The sequence below is a fragment of the Pan paniscus genome, chromosome 13 (genome assembly GCF_029289425.2).
Source record: "Pan paniscus chromosome 13, NHGRI_mPanPan1-v2.0_pri, whole genome shotgun sequence".
In the NCBI taxonomy this organism is placed as follows: Eukaryota; Metazoa; Chordata; class Mammalia; order Primates; family Hominidae; genus Pan; species Pan paniscus.
Window position 1 is genome coordinate 28729562 of NC_073262.2, and position 24464 is coordinate 28754025.

Sequence of the window (24464 nt, forward strand, 5' to 3'; positions counted from 1 at the left end):
GAAGAAATATACTGAATACTTTCCTCAGGGAACATTTTTATTTTAGCTTTCTGTATATTTCTATGAAATATTTTCTTTACATATACAACCATATAGATGATATAATATAGTTACATATACTGTTAGTGTGGTGTTTTTACTTTATAATATATCTTGGCTATCTTTCCAAATCAGTACATTGAGGTCTGTTTCATTTCTTTTAAAAGCTGCATTTTATTATAGGAATATACCACACTCATTAAGCTACTACTTTATTGCTGGACATTTGGGTTGTTTCCAGTGATTTTTTTTTTCACTTTTAATTGCATTTATTGTATGCTGAATGTATTCCCGTGCCATAAGTTTTTGTTCCTTCATTTTCTTCGGAGATATCTTTTTCTTCTGTGCAACTTCCTCTTCTGGTTTAAGAACAATTTGTTTCTATTCAGTAAGGATGATTTCAATGCGGCAAGGAGGGCTTCTTTACGTATGAGTTAATCTGACCGTCAGCTCCGTAAGTCTAAAGGCATATCTTGGGTGCTTCATTCACCGGAATATGCTCGATGACCATCTGCTTGTAAAGCCTTAAGTTCAGCATGACTCTCTGCATATTTAAGCATGTGCAGCAAAAATTCAAGCCACCGATCCTGTGTCCAGCTCCACTGTTTGGCCTGGGCACACCTACCAACTCCACCATTGTAATGTTGGAATGGTACATGCTGTTTCTGTAAAGTGACATCTTTCAGGTCACTTAGTGGCTTTTCATACATGCATATCCTTGATGGCCTGGGCAGTTTCACGAGTGTTCTTAAATGAATACGATTTGAATCTCTTGATTTGCATGACTTTGTGGGGTTTTCTGTGTCAATCGAATAGTGAACCATTTTCAAATATCACCTCAGGCCACTTAGGGGAAGGGGTAGAGCAGTGGCTCCCCAGTTTCTGATATTACCAACAATGTCCTAGTGAATCTGCTTATGTTCTTATTTTATGCACTGGTAACAGAATTTCTGTAGAATAAATTCCCAGAAACAGAATTCCTGAGTCAAGGGACAGGCACATTTATAATTGCATTTAGCTTTGATACATTTCCCTATAATGTGGTTGTAGCACTGTATATGTCCTCAGAGTAGGATAGAAACTGTTCTCTACACATTGTATACTTTTAATGTTTTGCCTAAAAAGCAAAAAATAAATAATTTTTTCAATACTACAAATAGTCATTTTATTTTAGACTGTTGGATCTTTGAGAATTTTTCATGAGTGTCCAATATTTTTGTTGTTTTAGTGGGAAGTTGTTGCTTGAACATGATTGGGGATTTGGATGGAGTTCTTTAATATGTCAATGTGCTTACATGGCATATATGTATATGCAGAGAGAGACAGAGAGAGAAATCAAATATGCCAACATAAACAAGGCATACTTTCTGACTCAAGCTTGCATAGGCTAGAAACAAAATAAGTTTCTAGAAACTAAAGATATTGTATTATGTCAGTTTAGAGGAGTAAAGAAAGGCTCATAAAGAGTCAAAGCTTTTTGAACATTCCTGTGAAATAAATTGAATTACAATTAAACATAGACATTGAAAAAAGTTTTGTTTAAAAACTATTAGTTTAATATCCAGTTATTAAATGGTCAATTAATTAAAATAATTAAAATCTGAGTTTGTGTGTAAACCTATTAGGTGCATTCCCCCAACACTTTATTAATTGTGATCAGCCGATCTTTGGCTGCTGCTTTGAAGGAGTTCCTGAGGACTCAACGAGTGAGACTGCAGATGCATTAGCAGCACTGAATAAGTGAGGAGAGGGCCTGGAAGTTCTGTGATCCATGATGAGCCTGCTATCTTGGGGAAATGTGAATAAGCATTGAAAGAGATATCACAAAACTGGATCCGAGTTTTTTTTTTTTTTTTTTTTTTTTTGACAGAGTATCGCTCTCTGTCATGAGGCTGGAGTATGGTGGCACCATCTCAGCTCACTGCAAGCTCTGCCTCCCAGGTTCAAGCAGTTTTCCTGCCTCAGCCTCTCACATAGCTGGGACTACAGGCGCGCGCCACCACGCCCAGCTAATTTTTTGTATTTTTAGTAGAGATGGAGTTTCACCATGTTGGCCAAGATGGTCTTGATCTCCCGACCTCGTGATCCGCCCACCTCAGCCTCCCAAAGTGCTGGGATTACAGGCATGAGCCACCACGCCCGGCCCCCGAGTCCTTCTTTGAAACAATCTGGTGGCAATTTTAAAATCATGTCATCCCAAATATCAGATTGTTAATAAAATTACTACTGTGAATGACAGGTTGTCTTTGGCTGACACTGAATTGGGACTCTACACTGTTTTAACGATCTCTTATTTCTGCTACCTTCCATGCTCTCCCTCCCTAGGTCAGAATTGCACTCTGAAAATTACATTAAGTTTACTTTCACTTCACATTCCTTTTATTTTTTATAGTTTCTAATAAATAGTCCTTTTTGTTAGTATCTACCTCTCTTTCTCTTTTAGGGTTTGTCACTGCCTGCCTCCAGCACCCTTGCCACAGTAGCTTTGAGGCCATGCTCTCCCTCCCACTTTAGAAACTGAAAGGGGAAATCTTGCTATCCCCTTTTGGTAGCCAGTGCACTAAACCCTGTTCTAGGATCAGCTGAATGACCCTAGCTAGGTCTTGTATCTCAAGGGACTCAACAGAAAAGAGCTGAATAATTAATGGAAGGCTGTGTTCTTATCTGTCCATTCCAGTGGAGTGTTGATAGCTGAGCCTCCCACTTGACAGCCTTCAGAGTTATGTTTTTCCTAACCATTGTCCACTACTGTTTCTCCAGTCTTCCTACAACCTTGAGAACCCCAAATATCCTTCAAAAAAATACATTTACTGTATATTACTTACCATCCAAGGATTCCTAGGCATTATATCTAGCCTTTCCAGTGAGTCATTATTTCTTAGGAAGTTTACTCTTGTTAACACAGGAGTAATTATTAAAAATAAGAAAGGCTTCTATTGAAAGAGAGTGAAAATGAAGGGTGAAAAATGCTGGGAAAATGAAACCCTATGTTGCAAGACTACATCATTGTCAGCTTTTGTTAATTGAATGAAAGTGCATATAATTAGAAATAATTGATGGAAATCCACTTATTTAAGTGGTTAATATATGAGGGACAACATTCATGACATCCTAATTGTAAAAGACCCTGTATTTGCACCAGTGTGCCAGGTGCTACAATGCTAACTGCACTGCCTGATATATTCATTTTCAACAAATTATGACTTTTAGTATAACCACCCCTTTCTCTTTTTCTCTCGCTATAGATGTTGTACATTAATATTAGACTATTCTTAGAGTAAAAAATATAGCTAGCCTGGCTTTGTTTTTTGTCTGATTCCCATCTCTTGGAGATGGGAGGAGATATAGCAATGAAAATCAATGAGGATGAAGCTTAGCCAATAAATATTTTCTATGCTACTTTGTCTTATTCTTCTGTATGAAAATGTTTGGGATTGTGGAACCAAAGGAGTGCTGTGATTCTAAGGGTGTGGGTTTCAGGGGACCAGGAGGAACTGTCCAGAATTGCCTGCATGAAGGAGAGTAGTGTTTACTGCAGGCTCTGGCTCAGAGAAGAAACCCAATAAATATGAGTAGAAGGAAGGAGAGAGAAATACAGAATAAAGGATAGGAGAAGGCAGGGAGGAATAAACAATGCATGTAAGGTGGATTTTTGAATAACACAATGTGAAGGAATTTCTTCTTTATTCTTTGATGAATTGTAAAGTTTGCATAGATTCTAGCAAAAAAATTGCTACTGAAGAGAGACAGAGATTAAATGAATATTTATAAAATAATTTCTCAATGGCAAAGCACTATATAAATAAAGATATTATTACATATCAAGTTATCATAAACCCAACAAAGCCCACTGTAAGATCTATGGGTCTGATATTCAAATCTAATGCTGTCACTATTTCACCACTCAGTCTCATGGTCCTTCACCTGTTCAATTGGCAAAATAGGAATATCATTTCAGTGTAGTATCATAGGAATGATGTAGTATACACATCCTTAAGGCTTAAAGTTGTTATAAGGTAACTCTACCAAATTGATACCATTTGAAAGACCAAACAAGAACTTCTTGGGCAGCCAGAAAAGTCAGTTAACTTCTTTTACAGTTGCTTTTTCACATCTACTTGTCCTTGTTTCCCTCTTTCCTTCCTCCCTCCCTTCCTTCCTTCCTCCCTTCCTTCCTTCTTTCCCTCCTCTTTGTTTTTGCTTTTCTTTCTTTTTTTGTTTTTTAACAATTTCCAGAAACTGGCCTTTATTGAGGTCTTTAAAAACTAGGCCATAATTGAAATCATTTACAAATGATGACCTCATACACACCTCGCCATAGAATACCAAGAATTACAAGTATAATTACTTGTGGAAGGCCATGGGTGTGCAGCATGAACCTCAGAAACACAAGAAGAATCAGATCATAAATCAACTTAAGTGAGATAAGAAATCTGAGAAGAGATCCAGGAGAACAACTTTTCCTCTTTATTCATGCATTTAACAAATACTTCTTCAGCTACTATATTGTGCCAAGAAAATGAGCTAAACTATGGAGACCTGTAAACCTCATGAAGCAATCATGCCAAAGACCAGCTGCTTCGTTAACCTATAGTGGATCTTTTAATCCCAACGTTTCCTAATGTGTAATTTCTAATTTGTAATCAACTTCCCATTGGAACTTGAATTTTTAAATAAATCTCGCTAGACCTCAATGACTTCTATAATAAAATAGAAACAATAAACCTAAATTTCCTGGAGGCCATAGTTTAGACCACCTAAATGCTCCCAATAAACACAGCACTGCATTGAGTCACTATGTTACTGAGGACAAGGTTACAGTGTATTGGTCCTGACATCTAATTCCTCCTTTCCTTGGCCCTCATTAGTCCCAGTCAACCCATCGTCTTTTCCAAACTGTAGCATGCAGGGTAATAGTGCAATAGCAGCATAAGAAATTAGTTTTTATTTCTATAATAAACCAACTTTTCCATTTGACTTGGTTTAAATAGAGGAAGATAAAGCAGTTGTTAAAATAAGAGGCCTATGTAAGAGTTCATTATGAAGATCACACCCCCACAAAATAAATATGCCATATTTTCTGAATTATATATATATATATAATATGTTAATGTTTTATAACATACTCTTATCAGGAGATAAATCTTACTAAGGCACAAAGAAGTTATTGTATTTGTTAAAATGGGTGAATCAATGTAAGCTTTCTTATGGTTTGTCAAATTTGTAAAATATTATATTTCTCTTCAGATAGAGTTACATACTGTGTAGCTCAAAGATAATCCCTATGGTCCTGGCATATGTTACTTAATTGTCTCAGAAGGAAATGCCATAAATAGCATGCTGTCATCCCCCAAAGGCATGGGCTCATCTGTCACAGTGGGGGCTCCAGACAGGGTGAGGTGCTCTAAGACATATCTCAGTCTATGTAAATCACAGCCATTACTTCTTACCACTTCCCAATTGGTCAATTATGTATAAACATGTGTTAATAAAAATTTGCCTCTCTGCCTCTAAGGTACACACCCATAAAGCTATGTGAGTATGATAAAGTATAAATGGCATACATTATTATCTGATTCAACCTACCTCATAAATTATGATCCAAAGTGCTTTTATAGAAACAAAACTCCAGAAAAGCCTGTAAAGACAAATGCTGGAAAAGAAAGACAGAATAGAAAACAGTATTTTTTTTCACATTTGCAACTTTAGTGAAAAAAACACTCAGGTTTGTCTTACAAGAAGAAAGAACCTAAAAAATATATTACACTTTATAAATATTTTTATAAGCATTTGACTCTTAATTGTCATAGATAGTGGGGCCATGAAAAATAAAATCCCCTATTGTTAGTAATAAATATGCAAGATGTAATCAACAAAAATCTATCTATAAATGCATGGGTTCTAGAAATTTTCAAGAAAAATGGACCATACAGACTTTGACTGGAGGATGCCAGATCAAATAGTATAAGGAATAGTTTGTTCTAAGACTATTGAAGTTTATGAGAGAAATATGATAAGCATATTTTAGTGAAAGGTGTAATGGGTTTCGAATCATAAAGCCTGTCTTAATTAGGTATGTATGATTTTGGACACATTATGTAAATCTTCTGAATGTCTGTTACCTCAGAAAAATATAGAAACTTTTGGTGACACCAGCCAAACTCACAGAGTTGCTATGAGAAACAAATGAGATTAGTAAGTGCTGAAAAACAGTTTACAAACGTGTAAGTGTTTTCACAGGAATCATTATTATGTGTTTTAATGGCAATTCCTATTTTAAAAAGATATTGAAAGGTATTTAAGACTAATGATTATAAATTTATGGTTATATTTCTTGGAATTGCAATAAATTAAAAATATTATTTTAAAGGTATATGTACTAGTGTTTCTTAAATTATTGAACAGAATAGTATAAGAGAATGGTAAATTATGTGTGAACTGAATCAAAATTGGAATGGTAGTAACTGAGTGCTTATCAAACACAAGGCATTGCACTAGGAATTGTATCTGCCCTCAATATGCCTTTTATTCGCTTATTTATTCATTCATTCCTTAACAGCTTCGTTGAGGTAGAGTGGATATACGAAAAACTGCTTATGTTTAATGTGTTCAACTTGATGAGTTAGGACATATGCAAACACCCGGGGTGCCATCACCACAATCAAGATAACAGACATATCCAACACCTCTTAAAATTTTCTTATGTGCATTTTGTTTTTTTTTCTTTGTTTATTATGTTAAGAACATTTAACATGAGATCTACCCTCTTAAGAAAGTGCACAATACCCTATTGTTAACTATAGGTACGATGCTGTTCTGAACTCTAAAATTTTTTCATCCAGCATAACTGAAACTTTATACCCATTGAATAGAAACTCTCCACTTCCCCCATTCCCTAACCTCTAACAACCACTCCAATACTCTCTGCTTCTATAAGTTTGACTATTTTAGATACCTCATATAAGTGGAATTATACAATATTGTCCTTATATGACTGGTTTATGTAATTTATCATAATATCCTCCAGGTCTCTCTTTGTTGCCACAAATGGCAAATTTTTTTAGGGCTGAATAATATTCCGTTTATATATGTACCACATTTTATTTACCCATTCATCAGTCCTTGGACACTTGGGTGGTTTTCCTATCTTGGCCATTGTGAGTAATGTTGCAATGAATATGGGCATACAGGTATCTCTTGGAAGTCGTGATTTCAATTCTTACATATGATTTAGAATAAGAGCTAAAACTATAGACTCCAAAGAAACACTAGTATTATTTTTTCATGCCTCTTTTGATATAAGCTTTAAAGATCCAGAATTTCTTAGCCCACTGACAACTTTCATTTATCTTTAAAGTAAAGTGGGTCCCAGCTATATGAATAGACCTGTCAACTCACAGATTCAAGAAAAACCAAAGGTTAATACTAATGACAAAACAAGACACACCTCAACATATAATCAGCAGAATCGACCAGGACTTAATAGATAAGGTTTTATCACCATCCAAAATGTGTTAAATTGATTTTTGACAGTGATGGAGTGGTGAAATTCTATATTAGTTTGACAGACATGAATTAAATGCGTTATTAATACTGTCTAATATTTTTGTGAGTTCACATCACCCTGTCCACTTGTATATGATTTATAGGCATCAGTTCCTAAAAGATATGCCACAGGAAATCTAGTAAAACACAAATGCATGAAACAATTATTGTAGGATCTCCAGAATATCTTTGAAATTTTATAATCATATATTAAATTGAGATTGTATTTATTATTAAACTAAGTAGAGGTAATCCTAACTGGGCTATATCCTAATCAATTGGTCTTTTTTATCAGCAAATTTATAAACTGTTATTTATTAGCTGTGGGTATAATGAATAATTAAGGCAAGTAAAGGAATAATAATGACGGGTTATGAATTCACTCAAAAAACCTGACATTTTACTGCTTTTCCCACAATACATCATCATTCCATGTAGATTTAATACACTAAACAGATAACATAGTACATTTTAATGTGACTATTTTGAAATCTTACTCAAATTTGCATTTATTAAACCTTTACCTTACTTCTAACTAACGTAATTCAGAGGTAGGTCCAAAGGGGTATATGCACCATCATTCAATAAAACTAATGAATGCACAATAAAGATGTCATTATACTATCTATTCACTTTTAACTCTTATATCTGAGCAACTACCTTGAAAATACAGTGTTACAGTATTACACATTTTACTAGGTAATCTATATATTGTATGAAATAAGGGTTTTTATTTGAGGAATTTGAACATTCTTTCTTCCTACCCTCTCTCCCTTTTTCCTTCCTTCCTTTCTTCCTTGCTTTTTTCTCTCCTACCTCCCTTGCCCCTTTCCTTCCTTCTTTTCTTACCTCCTTTATTCATTTATATTCACTCAAAACCCATTTATTCATACAAATGACTCCTATGAAACAGGCATTATATTAGATTCTGGGGATATAAAAATTAATAAAATTGTCTGCATTTAAAGAACTTTCATATGACACAAACATAGACTTTCATACTTCTTTGTAATGGATTAGTTGGTTGAAATTTGAATGCCTTGCCAGAAGGAGATATATGACACCCTTCCACAGTAGACTATGATAATAGACTAAAGTTAATAAGCATATAATAATAGAGCAACTAATAGAAGAAGATGCTACCACAATAATAGAAACAGTGTGGGTCATAATCACCATTGTAAAGTCTTAGTGTAGGATACTCTATATGTGTGGTGTGTGTGTGTGTATGTGTGTGTGTATACATACATTTGTATATATGCTATTATATGTTATATATATATGCTATTGAGAATATATACATAGAAGAGTTAAAAGTAAAATTATTTGAATTGTACAATACAAATATGGTCCCCCCAAAACCTTGATGTAGTCATATTAATATCATTTAAAATAGACTTTAAGAAAATAACATTATGATGGATAGAGAGGCTCACTATATAATTATTAAAGATATTCACAGAGACAACAAATGAATTTAAACTTGAATATTATCTTCATAAAGTCAAATATGAATTAATTGATTTAAGTACAAGAAGAAATTGTGAAAATTTCATGGTTTGAGGTTACAGGAGATCTGTTTCAATCATTGATAGGTTAGGCAAAAAAAAAAAATAGAGCCATAGAATAATATTTGAATAATATATTTAATGACCTAGAGTGGATTAACATAAACACAACTGTAAACATATGCATATGAGTATACATATGATATATGCATAAGTAATGTATTTAATCCAGTTCATTAAATGTATTCAATTATATTTCATGATGAAACATTAAGATATGTCTATCATTTATCTGTATCTACTTATCAATCTATCTATATTAGTAGTGAACACTTGGAAAATAAAATAGAAAAATACCACTGTTGTGTGCAACAGTTAGAGATCATACATTCTTCTCAAGTATGTTTGGAATATTTATAACGAATAGCCATTTATCAATCCTCAACAATGAAAAAAACCCACACAAAACTAGAGCACACAAAAATATAAAGTTTAAAATACCCATATATTTGGAAATGTAAATAAATCCTTCCAAATAACTTATGATACAAAATGAGGTCAAAAAAGAAATAAAAACTATGTAGATACAAATATATGAGATCAATGAACAAAAAAACTGCTTTTGTGTATACTAATCATGAACAATTGGAAAATGAAATAGAAAATTACATCATTTTCAATAGCATCACAGCAAGAAATACTTAGGTATACACAACAAAAATGCTTAGTGATAAATTATTATGATATTTCTATATGTTATAACTTGGAGGATTTAGCAAAAGGGATATTAAATGGAAATTTATAGCATTAAATATGGATTTGAAGATAAGTAAACCTGAAAACTAAGTGTGCTAACATAATGCTAGAGAAGTGCGGAAACTACAAACACTGCAAAATAAAGTTAAATTAAGGACAAGTAAGACAAAGTAAAGATAACACTTGAAATTTTAAAAAGAAAACAAAAAAACCACATAGGAAGAGTCTAATAAAATAGGCAAACACTACGAAACTAATGAATAAAAACGAGAAGGAAGAAATAAACAATCATAGGATCACAAAATGGGAACCTAAGTTGTACAATGCAGTGAAAAGCAGCATTAGTAAATGTATTCCAGTTAATCTGAACACTTAGATAAAATGAGCAAATATGTTGAAAACTAAAAATTACCAAAACCAAATTTAAAAAACAAACAAAAAAAGCCCACATCAATGTTTTTACAACTAGTTAAGAAATAGGAGAAGTAATTTAAAAGACCTTGTTGGAAAAACCCATGTCTAGATGGTTTTACAGGCAAATTCTACACAATTTCAACAAACAGATAATTCCCATTATATGAAATAAACAAGAGAGAATACTTCACAATCATTTCTATTAAGCCAATATAATCTTTATTCTGAATCCAGACAATGCTAGCATGAGAAAACCAATTTACAGGCCAATCTTGCTGTGAATATAGATCAAAAGTCTTTATACTCACAAGCCAAATCCTACAGTGCATAAAAATGATTATCCATCATGAGCAAGTTGAGTTGATTCCAGGATTTAAAGGTTGGATTAACATTAGAAAATACATAATGTTAATTTACCACATAAAAAGATTAAAGGAGGAGAAATGTATGATAATCACCATATGATAAATCCAAAAGAAGCAGAAAAATATATTTGATAATATTCAACACCTATTTATCATCTATCTTCTAGCAAAGTAACCTATTGAGGTATCTACCAAAAGACTCTCAGTAAACACTACTCTAAATCAAAAATATTCAAAGCATTTTCTCTAAAATAAAAAATAAAGGTGCCCATTATCACTACCTTTTTTCAATTGTATACTAAATGCCCTAGACAGCACAGGAAAAAGAAAATAAGGAAAAACATAAATAAGTACAGGCAAAGTATTAAGAGAAAAACGCCCACACAGAGATGCTATGATTGTTTATATACACAAGCCAAGTGAATTTACAGTGAAATTATTAGTACTAATATATTCTAGATATTTTGAGATAAACGTACAAAAATCTATGACATTTTTATTCACAGCAATAAACAAAAAAAAATTAAAAGAATACAATTTGAAATAGTAACAAAACCCAATGCATTTCTAGGAATAAATCTAATGAAAGATACACTAAAATTTGTATGAAGAATTTTATAAAATATTTTGCCAAGCACTAAAAAAGACAAATACATAGAAAGACATATCAAGGTAATGGAATTTCTAATTATGTAGCTCTTTGTCAGGGAGTGTTCCCTATCCAATCAATCTTGCATGTAACGCAAGTTCCCAGTTGGAGCTCCAGCCTGACATCAAAAAAGGCAGTTACCATTAAACCATCTCCCGGTGCTTATGCTCTTAATAGACACCGCATATTCTCACTCATAGGTGGCAATTGAACAATGAGATCACATGGACACAGGAAGGGGAATATCACACTCTGGGGACTGTTGTGGGGTGGGGGGAGGGGGGAGGGGATAGCATTGGGAGATATACCTAATGCTAGATGACGAGTTAGTGGGTGCAGCGCACCAGCATGGCACATGTATACATATGTAACTAACCTGCGCAATGTGCACATGTACCCTAAAACTTAAAGTATAATAATAAAAAAAAGAAAAAAAAAGAATATCTGAATATTATAAAAATTTCAACTTTCACCATGCTAATATATATTCACTTATAAATTGAAAACTAATTACAGATGAGTTAAAGATATATTTTAAAATTTAAGTGGAATGCATAGATGAATTTTTCTATTATTTCAGGCTATAAAATAAACACAACACCTAAATATATAATAAGCATAAAAAGAAATATTGACAAGTTTGACATTTTTAAATTTAAGAGCTTCTGTTCAGTTGAAGTCAGGAATAAAGTGAAAACACAAGCAATAAAGGGTTAATCATATTTATAACACATATAACTGAAAATAATTAATATAAAAATACAAAAAGAACTGCAAATATGAATAAGAGAAACAACAAATTTTAAACCTGATAAAAGATATGAACAGGTATTTCTCGGAGGAGGAAACACAAATGGCCAATAAACGTAGGTAAATGTACCGAATTTCAGCAGCATTCAGGCAATTGCCCATTTTAACTACCGTAAGAGATGATTATAAATAAATTAGATTAGAAAATTATGAAATCTAACAATATCAAATGTGACTTAGAAGATGTCTACAATATCTGCCATATAAATAATATGTATAAATAAATGTTTGCAATAACAAATGCAATGCAAATTACAATCACATTGAGCAAAATTAACAATGCCAAATTAGATTTTTTTTTTCCTATGGAAATGAGTAGTTGGGAGAATGATGTTAACACTGGCAAAAATAGGCAAGCCAGTGGTGAAGCCAAATTTGTAGATAATTGTCATGTTAGACATTTTAAGTTTGGGCTGATGTCATGACATATAGGAAAATATAAAGCAAAGGTCTTTGGAGACGCAGGTCTGACACTGATAGTGACCTATTTTAATGTCCTCAGTTTTGTTTTAATTGAGTTGCCATAGGTCCCATTCTTCTGCAGGATAGTTGCAGTCACCCAGTGTCCTTTCTGGATAGCACTCTCTTTTGCTTTCAAAAGTGCCCCTTTTTGGATGAAAATTTATACTGCCAACCTATGTATGTTAAGTCTCTTTCAATCTTACCATGTAACACTTTGATAAATGTTCATGGATCTTGAGCATTGATACATGAGATCCTCAAATTATTTGACAGAATACCTGAAATTGATCATGAAAAAAATATAATGCCAGACAATTTTGAAAGGTATACTCAAAATGAGTACTCACCATGTTACTAGTTATTATCTGTGAGTCATTTTTCCCTTGGCTAATAATTTATAATCACTTTTATAATTAGTTAATAACAAATAGACAGTAGAAAGTTCTACCTTTTTCATCAAGAGCAAAGTCTTGATGGAGTTCTATTGCCAGAAGAGATGAATGTTTCAGAATCCCAAGAGCATGTGCTACACATTTCGTGTGTAAGAAACATAGCTACAATATGCATTCCAACATGTCATGGAATTTTGCTAAAACCTCCAAATCCATTAACTATAGATTATTGTGTTGTAACATATGATCCCATATTTGCTGGTATGCACTATAAAGACTTTTATATTAAGCGGTCCCATTGATTAACATGGACAGGAAGAGAAGGAAATATTCTGACTGGACAGATTTCATGATTTGAAGCCATGTGTATTTGGTCCAATTTTCAATGTCAAATGTAGACTATAATTTATTCAGACTTGGCTTTTGTTCTTTCCCACTCCCAACCTTAAAAACTACAGAGTAATATTATTTATTAGCATTCATCAAAGAGTATTTTTGGCAGCATTGAATCACAAAGACTGATATTGGTGTATATAAAACAATACATGTGCAAGCCTGCAAATAAAGGAAATTTGAAGAGAATGTCCATTATATAACTTAAGCTGTTTTTCCCTGGATCAAATAAAATTATAGAGGCGCCAAGCACAGTACTGTTGCTGAAGGCCATCATAAACCCTGGTGTTCATGAGGCTGTATAGTCTTTTCACCATGAAAAATAATTCCTTCTGTATTTAACTTGCCAAAGTACTGAGGCAGCCTGGGAAAAGGAGAGGTTCTTTTTTTTTTTTCTTTTTTGTTAAAATAAGAGTACCTACGAAACAAGGCATATAAAGGTAGATGAGGTAAGAATGTAACACCTCTGTGACCTTATTCTGAAACCAGGTGTTTTCTTTCCTCCTATCGTAAGTATGCATCATATGAGTACAGTTGACTCTCTTGGTGTGTTTTAAAAACAAAGAGACATACCTGTTACATCAATTTATTTTTCAAGTATCTTTATAAAAGTTAATATGTAAATGGTGTGGGATGATTAGATAAATTGGCAAGCATCATGTCACTCATCCATTGCTTATGATTCAAAAACCACACATTTCTACCCTTTTATGTAAGAAAGAAAACTAATTTCAAAAATCACATAACTTGCTAACTTCATTATATAGAGACATTTTAAAAAATAAGAATCCAGGAAAACTGAAAATTTGAGTCACACCTGGATTGATTTCCCATATAGAACATCTGCTTATTCAGAAATATCTAAATGTTTTACTAAACCTATCAGTCAAGGAGTCAGATATTTAACTAGTAAAAGGGTCTTATTTCTCTTTTTAATTGTGAATTAGACTCCATACATGTGCCATCATAACAAAATGAGCATGATAAATTAAATCAGCTGGTTGTTCCATCTCTGATAAATTTCTTGGGCTGTTATGTTGCTGTCAGTTGCAAAATAGATTATAATTCTTTCTTCATCCTGCTATTAAATTGATGTGGTGTCCTTCCCAGTATCACATCAGAGGGCATAGGATGTCAGTTTGTTCCATTATTGGTGATGCTAAGTTTGATATTTTTGTTTATGTAGTCCATGAAATCTTCAATTCTTTTTTCTTTGTGTGTTAATATGTACTTTGTGGGGTGATCATTGAATCTGAGTATATGGTTCTCAGATAGTCTTTTAGCAACCATAGACAATTTTTACTTGAAGGAATCATATCCATATTTGTGGCAAGGGAATGACTTTCCATTACTCTTTCAATTTTCCCTTCTACATTTATCAGCAGATAGTTTGTTAGGTAAAGTACCCCACCTGCTCCTGTTTTAATAATTTGTTTTTTAGAATACATAAGGACATATGGATCTGTCACTTGACCAATGTTTTATAATCCAATTCTGTCAATATTTATTTCATAGCAAGTTGTCTATAATTTGACCAATAAAAGAAGGTCTCTTCTACTTCCTATGTCCTTTTAACGTGGCCTAACAGGCTTTTGAGCACTCCTTTAGTTTCTTTCTTTTTCTTTTTTTTTTTTTTGAGACGGAGTTACATTCTTGTTGACCAAGCTGGAGTGCAATGGTGCAATCTCGGCTCACCGCAACCTTCGCCTCCGGGGTTCAAGTGATTCTCCTGCCTCAGCCTCCCAAGTAGCTGGGATTATCGGCATGCACCACCACGCCCAGCTAATTTTGTATTTTTAATAGAGATGGGGTTTCTCCATGTTGGTCAGGCTGGTCTCGAACTCCTAACCTCAGGTGATCCGCCAGCTTCAGCCTCCCAAAGTGCTGGGATTACAGGCATGAGCCACCGTGCCTGGCCCACTCCTTTAGTTTCTAACATAAAAGACATGACAACTAAGTTTTACAAAATGACCCTTGATTGAATCCTTGACTGAAGAACAAAGCAAAAGACAGCTACAAAAAGCTTTATTGAGATAATTGGGAAAATTTAAATATTTACTGTATATTAGATACTAGATGTTAACTTTCCTTACTGTGAAAGTTTTACTGCATTCATACAGGATAATGCTATTGTCTTAGGAGTTACATACTTAAATATTGAGAGTAAAATATTACCGCACCTTTAATTAACTCTCACATGTATCAACAAATGTTATAAAAAGTTAACAACTGGTAAACCTGAGTGTATTTTCTGGAGTCAGAAATATTTCAAAGTTAAAGTTGGGGTAAAAAATGCAAACATTAGGACATGGTAGCACATACCTGTAATCCTGGCTACCTGAGAGACTGAGGTGGAAGGATCAGTTGAGCCCAGGAGTTCAGCCTGGACAACATAGTCAGACCTTGCCTCATTAAAAAAAATTAAAAATAAATAAATAAATAAAACTTATACTTAGATAATGTTCAGTGAGGATAATGCATACGTTTATCAGGCAAATGGAAAACTGTGGATGAATTTTAAATTTTTTTCACTACTGAGAACAAATAAAGACTTTGAGTTATAGGAAATCCAGTTGCTTACTTTAGTAAGCAAAGATAATGACAGAGATTCAATTCTAATACAGCTGAAATCACATGCTTTATTGTGCAATTTAAGACCAAGAAATAAGCTAATAATCAGATGGAAGAAAAAAAGGTGTAAATAGTTGAATTTTCTGGTAGCAAATCTGTGTATTAAAATTTACCTTTTTATTGTATATATAATCCCTGCCATTCATAACATATTAACTATGTATGCTAAATGTAGTTCAAGTTTTTAAATGATCAGTATAAGATATGAAGAAGATATGGGTGGTTTACTTGAATATGTATATTATAAAAGAGGCTATGATATTTTATATAATATTATGTTTCTTATAACAACATTAAAAGGGAAGGGCACAAAATTTCCTTTAATGCAGATTTTGGTTAACTGGATTACAGTCAATTAAGGTCTTACTCAATAATTTCACCCATATTCTGAAGGACTCCCATGACGGGAAAAAAAACATTTTATGATAGTTTATCAAAATATTAATACTTCAGTCTTTGTGAAAAGAAAAAAATGGAAACTGAATTGACTTTTTCTGAGGTCATTACTGAGTTTTCTGTCTGATTGAAGCTTCTGCAAAGAAAATGTTAAATAAATTATATAGTCACAGGTAGAAATTTGGAAAATTTAGATAGATAACTACACACACACACACACACACTTATTTAATCCTCAAGAAACCCTAATTATGATGGATTATTATTGTTATTTAGCAAACGAAAAGATTTGAACATGGGAAGCAATTCAAATACGCTATTTTTAAAAGGTAAATTCATACAAATTTCAAGTCATGTATGATGTCCTTTTAAAAAGATTTTTTAATTTGTTCGTAATAGAGGATATACTGTTTATCTAGATGACTAATCTACCTTCATCTGGCCAGACGTGAGTAGGATAACACATTCATTGAACAGGAAGAGCAAGTGCTATAAAATACATTGTTGGAAATACATGAAGTAGGAACAATGAATTTATGAGCACTCATTATTATAATATTCACCACTTTATAAGTGGCCCCAGAAAATTATTTCTGGAATTTTAAGTCTTCCATTTCAGAAGCATTCATTAAATTAAATTATTTAAATTAATTATTGTAAAGATTGACTTTTTTAATTACAAGGGTTTATAATTAAGGAGGTAAAGACAACAGGTTAGCAGTGCATATTGGATGTGCTGGAAATGAGAATGCATATGAAAATGAAAAAATCTGACTAAACTGTGCATGTCAATAAGTGGCATATTATTAGCACTTTGAAAGCTTCCTTTTAAAAATCCAACTAACTATATTTAGACTTCTAAAGGACACTTCCTCCTAGAATATTGCTGTTTTCGTTGTTTAGCTTTACTTTTCATTTATTTTTTTTTTCCACTGGATGATTCTTGTGTAAAGGGCACATCAACGTTGTTAACTAGTTTTTAATTTGTATTTGTTTAAGATTTCACAAAATATCTAAGGTCTTTACCTATGCATGTTTCAATATGACCATCAGACATCATTTCTAAAATACATGATCCAGTAAATAATGAGTGGCAGTAAAGACCAGGTACAAAGGAGTTAGTAATATAAATTCATGTTTCGACATATAGTGCAAAATGGGTTACTCACTGAGTCATAAAAATGAATTGGACATTTAAGCATTTGATTTTTATGTCATCCCATCATACATTATAGGAATGCACGTAGGGTCTGGATACCATGGAGGCATAAGTTATGCAGAATGTTTCACTCTTGTTATTACATATATAGAATATATATAATTATGTATTATATCATATATGTAATGTATATTGGATTGAACTTTGTAAAACTTACACATTATTAGTCAATTGTTAGAAATATGAGTTATATGAGTTTCCTAAAATATGAAAAATATAATCCAAGAAAAACAATAATATAATAATAACATACATTGTAAACACACTAAGAACTATAACAATTTATTGATTTTTAAAATAAGAGGACCAAAATATTTATTTGATCCAAAGGAGAAATTAAATCTCTTCAAAATAAGTTCAATGAAATTAGGTAACTATTTAAATAATTACCTAATTATCACCTATTCCCTTGGTAATAGGGATATAGATAAAGATATTTTTCACAGTATCACTAGCATATATATAGTATATATTTTATTGTATATGTTATTATACATCTATATATACGTAGATTAGATATATTGGCATTTCTGGTAAATAATTCATCTTAGAATGTGATAAAGTCAATAATATACATTTTTAAATAAGTATTTTACAACAGTTAATTAGCTAAAATGATAATATCCTGAGCTAACATTATCACAAATAAACTAAAAGAAGTATCAATACATGTCAGATGAGTTAATGTATATCCAAAACTAAAGTCATAACTAAACAGAAGCTTCAAGGTCTTACAGAAGGTCCTGCTGCTCCTAGAGGTGAAAAGAAACTGTGAAACTGCCAAGTATTCTTTGAGAAATATTTTCCAAATGTTCTTTGTCTTTCCACTAAGTTCTTAGTTTTTTGATTTCTAATTGCCAAAATGTCAGGAGGAAATGAAATGTTGCTTCTTTACTATCATACTAACTCAGCTGTTTACTATCCAGTTCTTAGGAGTTTGTATAAGGCATCATAGCAATGAACCAGTATATACGCTTTTTGGGAAAAGAGGCTAAGAGATTAGGAGCAACGATTGATAAAGCAGTGTGAGGACTTGAAAGATGTATTGATGGCTTTTGGTGTTGGGACCTATGTATTTCAATGTACTTGTTAATGATGAGGAGAACAACATGAACAGGGAAGTGGTGAAATATTCTGACAACACTAAACTATTTTCGTTAGTCAAAAACTAATGAGGTTTGGGAGATGCTCCAGATGGCTGTAATCATACTGGAGAATTGAGCAGTCCAGTGGCAGATGAACTTCATTTTTGATAAATGTACAGGAAGGAATATTGAAAAATTATAATCTAAACTCTCCATGTATACCATGAGGTTTTGAACTTGCAAATTCTCTGAGGGGTAAGACATTTACTACTAACATGCTGGTTCAATGAAGGTGTTCCCCAATGCACATCTTTTTGGAAACGGCTGAGTAGATGCTTGGATGTGTTCAGAAAAAGGTTTAAAAATGCAAATAATAGGGAAAGCTGTTTTGAAATAGATAAAGAACATTTTACCCATTGCAGCAGGATAGATTTCTTCTGGGTAACAAGTGAGAAGTAACAGAAACAAGAAAGTCACAGAAGCTTGTGGTAAGAGTGACTTATTCCTGAAGTAAGATTGAAAGACAGGCTAACAAATGGAGAACACATTTACATATGCTCAAACCCGTTTGTACTATAAAGCTTTTCCATTTTAAGCAAGGTTAGAACCATGGAGAATTTGATCTCATTAACGGGGCAGCAACTGTGGGGTCCTGACGATTAATACATGAGTTCGAATATTTGGCACTTGAAAGTTAAAAATTCAAGGCTTAGCTTGGTTCAGGTACTGGGTTGTAGGTGATAAATCCTGAATGTGTATAGTCATGGTCTCTTTGTGATTTTCATACTCTAAGAAAAAAAGTGATACATTAGCATATCAAAAGACCATGCTTCCAATTCACCAATGCTTGGGTAAGTAATAGGCAGAAATTGCATTGAAAATTTTAGATGAATACACAGAGATTGCCTTAAATTAAAGAATGTCAGTAATTAATTGATATCTCTCTATATATATATTTGTATGTATACACACACACACACATAGTGTGAGCTATATACATATATACATAAAAATTTGTTGTAAATGAATAATTGAAGAAAATATCTCACACAACTTGTTTTTGGCTCATACTCAATTGAATTGAGGGAAAACATTTTATAAATTCAAGGTTCATTGATAAAATTGACAGCTTTTTTGAAACTAAATGAAACCACTTACATTGTGGGAGATAATAAAAAAATGTACATTATTTTCTCAAGGGATTGCAACAACAGTCTTTTGATCTATTAAAAATAAGTGAAAACTATTAGGATAAATATTTTGTACAATTGAAGAATTCATGAGAAACTAGTCAAAAAGGCATGTTTTGCATAAGATAGAAATAAGGTTAGACCTTAGAATTATAAATCAGGAGGTATTTTAAACTGTACTATATATTTCATGGCTACTGAATATGATTCAATAATCTGCCCTTAAATATGACAAATCTAAAAACAAGTATATAATATATTCACACTAATATATATTAGTATGTGTATTTATGTAGTATAATTACATAACTATGAGTATATAACTCCACTACAGTGTGTGTGTTACGTCACTGTATGTGTCACTAATTTTCATTCATAATAGACTTTGTTCTGAGTCTTCTTTCTGATACATGATTCGTGAATGAAGAATCCAATTAACTATAATTTTTGCTCTCCACTGGAGCAATATTTGAAAGACAGTGTCTTGGTGCTGAAAGAGTTCTCTTCTGGGAAGGGCCTTTATTTGGGGAAGCAGAATTTAAAAGGCCTGCTTTCTAACATCTTTTTGTAATGGATGTACACCATGCTATCTATGATGATTCGTGAAAGACTTTCTGTTTTTATTTTTTTTAATGAAAATGTGTATAAGCTTACAATCTGAACATTATAGTGCAGACATACTAAATAGTTCTTTGCATTATTTTAAGATATCTACTTGACACGTTAGCAAAATTGCCTAAGAATTTGTCTGTATCTACATAAGAGCATAACTACCTGAATGTGGATTTAGAGATCTATGAATGTTTCCAGAATGCTAGCAAGTTGAAAACTGGCTGGTCAGTGGAAGGAGACCATGTGAACCTGCAGTTGCTAAGACAGAAGCAATGAGAAAAGAATGAAATGGATGAAGCAGCAAGGAGGAAAGGGTCTACTAAATAACATTTTTTATCATAACTGTGCCCCTAATGCCACATGTTCTCTCAAGATGTTGAATAGATATCTACTTTGGGGAGGCCCTAAAAGCGTACTAGAAGAAGGCACCTGGAACTGTGATTGACTCCTTCTGCATACATCTGCATTGCCCTCTGGCCTTCTGCATTCCTAGAACTCAACTCTTCCTAGTAATAAATCTCTTCCAGTATGCTACACTGAAAATGCACTGTTCAAAACATGCTGTTTCTCTTTTAGTGAAGAGTTTGTATAAGTAAAAGTGAATAATATTGGTCAGTGGAGCTACAAACAAAAGTGGTTCCATGTGTGCTTAGAGGCAATTCTCTGTTTCTGTGAAGGACTGCAACAGGGAAGACCTTGCAGCATCATTCAATAGCTCTTAAGTTCTTTAAGAAAGCTAAGCTTGTTCCAGATTCTCTTGATTACTCCAAATTCCCTTGATTATTGGGTAGTGTTAATTTGGAGTCGTAATTTATAAAAATAAAATCAAAAACAACAACCAAAAAAAAAAAAACCCTTGCAAAATAATGTTTCTAAGGAAGAGATATGCAAACCAGTGAGCAAAATAACCGCAATGGCATTTGTTTGAGAAGACTTACTTGTATCTCTTTCACATTATGTTTATCTGTAGATTCATAGACATACTTTTAGTAGCATGCTTAGTGTTTTGTTTTACTTTTTTTTTTTTTTTAATAACTTTCCTCTCAAAAGCCCTGGGTTCAGGAATATGAATAACAAAATGGCTGCTTAATCCACTCAATGAATCTTATTACCAGGGGTATAACCTCATTCTCTTATCTTGCCTGCCATAAAAGTGAGCAGAGAATACTAGTTCAAGGGCACTTTAGTGAACTGTAGCCTGTTGCCTGAGAATGCATGGATAAATAAAATTTCTACTGTCCCCATAAATTTAAGCCATAGCTAAATAAATAGACTTAGCAGAATTAGAGAAAAAAATTTAAAAGCCTAGAGATCAATTTTAGTCTCTCACAGCAAAAGAGAATAAGAAATATAGTAACATCTTCAAAAATTATTACTTCTTTGGTTTAGATCTCCAGTAACATTTTTATGTTGTTAGATTATAAATTCTTAATTATGAGAAAGAACTAATCTATCCTTCATGAAGTTAGGGATTTTGTCTTTATTTTTCTTGACTCTACGGTCTCTAGCATATACCTTGGCAGAAAGTATATCTTTAATTAATGAATAAATGTACATGTGATGAATGAATTATTTTATTGAAGAAAATGTACAGAGAGTCTTTGATATCTGTGAAATGAAGGGGAAAATATCATAGGAAGTCAGAAGTATGAAAATGTAGATACGGTACAACTGCATCTTTCAAAAATGCAACATTTCACAAAGTCTATGTTAGAGTATCCCCTCAACTTATATATTTTTTTCAGTGTCATCAGCCTTCATGTTTTTATGAAAGAGAATATTGAAGTTCCCTTATAATTTCTGGTTCCTAGAGATAAGAATATAGCCTGGAATACATGTGGTGCTGACTTATTTTTTGAAATGAAACTGTCTCATCTCTTAATTTTCCTCATATTGTCTTTCTTCATTCTCCACCAAATTACATGACCATGCATGTGACTCTTCTACCTCCCAATGAAAAGAGACCTTTTCCAAAGCTAAGTCCATGTCTATATTCCCCCTTTCTTATCAAAGAATGGCTTTAGTAACCATTAAAAATTATTCTATAACTTATTAAAAGATGTTAAGGAAGATTTTATTCAAGGAACTACTGCAGTTACGTTTTGTAATAAGGGAGAGTGATCAGGCTCAACTCCAAATACAAGAAGAACAAATGGAGACTTATAGCCAAGGAACAGAGTGGAAGTCAGTGGATAGAAATGTACTCAGAGGGATATATTCCTAATGGAAGAAATCCCAAATTCATTATTCTCAAAATCAAGATTTATTCCTGTTTTTGCTTCACATTCCAGCTTTTATTTCTCTCAGCCATATTTTTTCTCTCATCTTTTCATCAATGATCAAAACATTGGATCTGCCATTGAATGGGTATAGGGATGATCCAATCAATTCTACATCCCTAATAACCACTATCCATCATAGCTTTCACTTCTACTCTGCCCAATTTATCTGGCCATCAGAAACTTTTACCTCGTTATCATTAGTCAACATTCTGCCCTTTTAAATCACATTTTATATTGCTGCCAGATATATGTCTATAATTACCCTGGTTCTTTGTAGTGAGATGCCAATGAATATTATTCTCTCACCTAAGCTTGAATCCTTCCCTATTAACTTTATACAATTAATCAGAGAAGAATGGAGAGGGAGAAAAGAAACTGAACCAAGCTTACAGTATGCTCAGCATTAATCATTAGGTCAGCTTGCTCCAGGACAGCTTCCTCATAGTTGTTTGCCTCTTGTATTGGAATAGTGTAAACCCTAGATTACAGTTCCTCCTAACTGCTCTGTAGGTAACAACTTGAACATTATGAAACATTAAGTTTTCCATTTGAGAAATTCTTTCAAGTCCTGTATAGCAGTGAAACTACTGACATCAGCTGGTCTGAAGGACCCCACAGGAGGTGACTCATCAAATAATGCAATTTTCATATCCTAATGACTTTAGCCCCTTTACCCCAACCAATTAATGACTTCAGTTTTCCATCTCCTCATTTTTCATGATTCCCTTAAAAGCCCCAGCTTAGAACTCCTCCAGGAGATAGATTTGAGGGTCTCCTCCCATCTCCTTCCTTGACACCCTGAGATCATTAAACTCTTTCTCTGCTGCAAACCCTGCTGTCTTGGTGTATTGGACTCTTGCTGCAATGGGTTGTCTTGTAACAACAACCTTCAATTATTTGCCCAAATCTAGAGACTTCAATGTAAACTTTACCTCCCAGCATCCAAATGGTAGGATACTCATATTTATCTTCCATGTATGTTATTTCTATAAGTAAGTGCAGAAAAAACAGAAATTTGAGAATCAGGGACATATAAATTAGAAATTTAACCCTTCATGTACTAGGAGCCTTGGAAGATATAACCCCTCTTAGCCTATTTTCTTATTGTAGAATGAAGATGTAATGCTAACTCTAAAACAGTAGAGTAACAAAGTAAAATGAAGTATGCAAACACATAGCATATATTAGGGTCATGCATGTTGGTGAACTTCGCCAAGTAAACTCTCCTTTTGCACTGTTACTTTAGAACAAATAATTAATTATAATAGTGCAAGAAGAAGCTAGATTTTGCATTCAGAGGAGAGAATGTCTGAACCTGTCACTCACAAGCTTTGTGGAGAACTTCAGTTCATTTATTGGAATGGCAGTTTTCTCACCTATAAAACAATCAATGGTGTGGTGAGGATTAAAATAAACACTCTATGTAGAAACACAAATGTGAGGCCTCTCCTGTAAAGAACTAAGTAAATTGTTATCAACTTTTTCCAAGTGTTGAGTATAATAAAGAGATAGCGGGTTCTTGTAGAGATTTTTGAGTTAGTGATTGTTATTTTTATTGTGTTACTCCATTATTAAATGCAATTTTTAGATCTATATATTGTCCAGGTTTAGGAATGAAAAGAACTATCAAAACTGGAATAATTTATTATTTTATGGTTTTATTTTCTACGGTATAGTTTTGGAAATTCTTAAAAGCACCTTACCCTTTCTATTTCA

The 24464-nt window shown here is 33.0% G+C and overlaps 1 pseudogene; it reads right to left on the reverse strand.

Moving 5' to 3' along the window:
* Positions 1-246: 246 nt before the first annotated feature.
* Positions 247-863, reverse strand: LOC100982567 (large ribosomal subunit protein uL22-like; annotated as a pseudogene).
* Between the last annotated feature and the right edge of the window lie 23601 nt (positions 864-24464).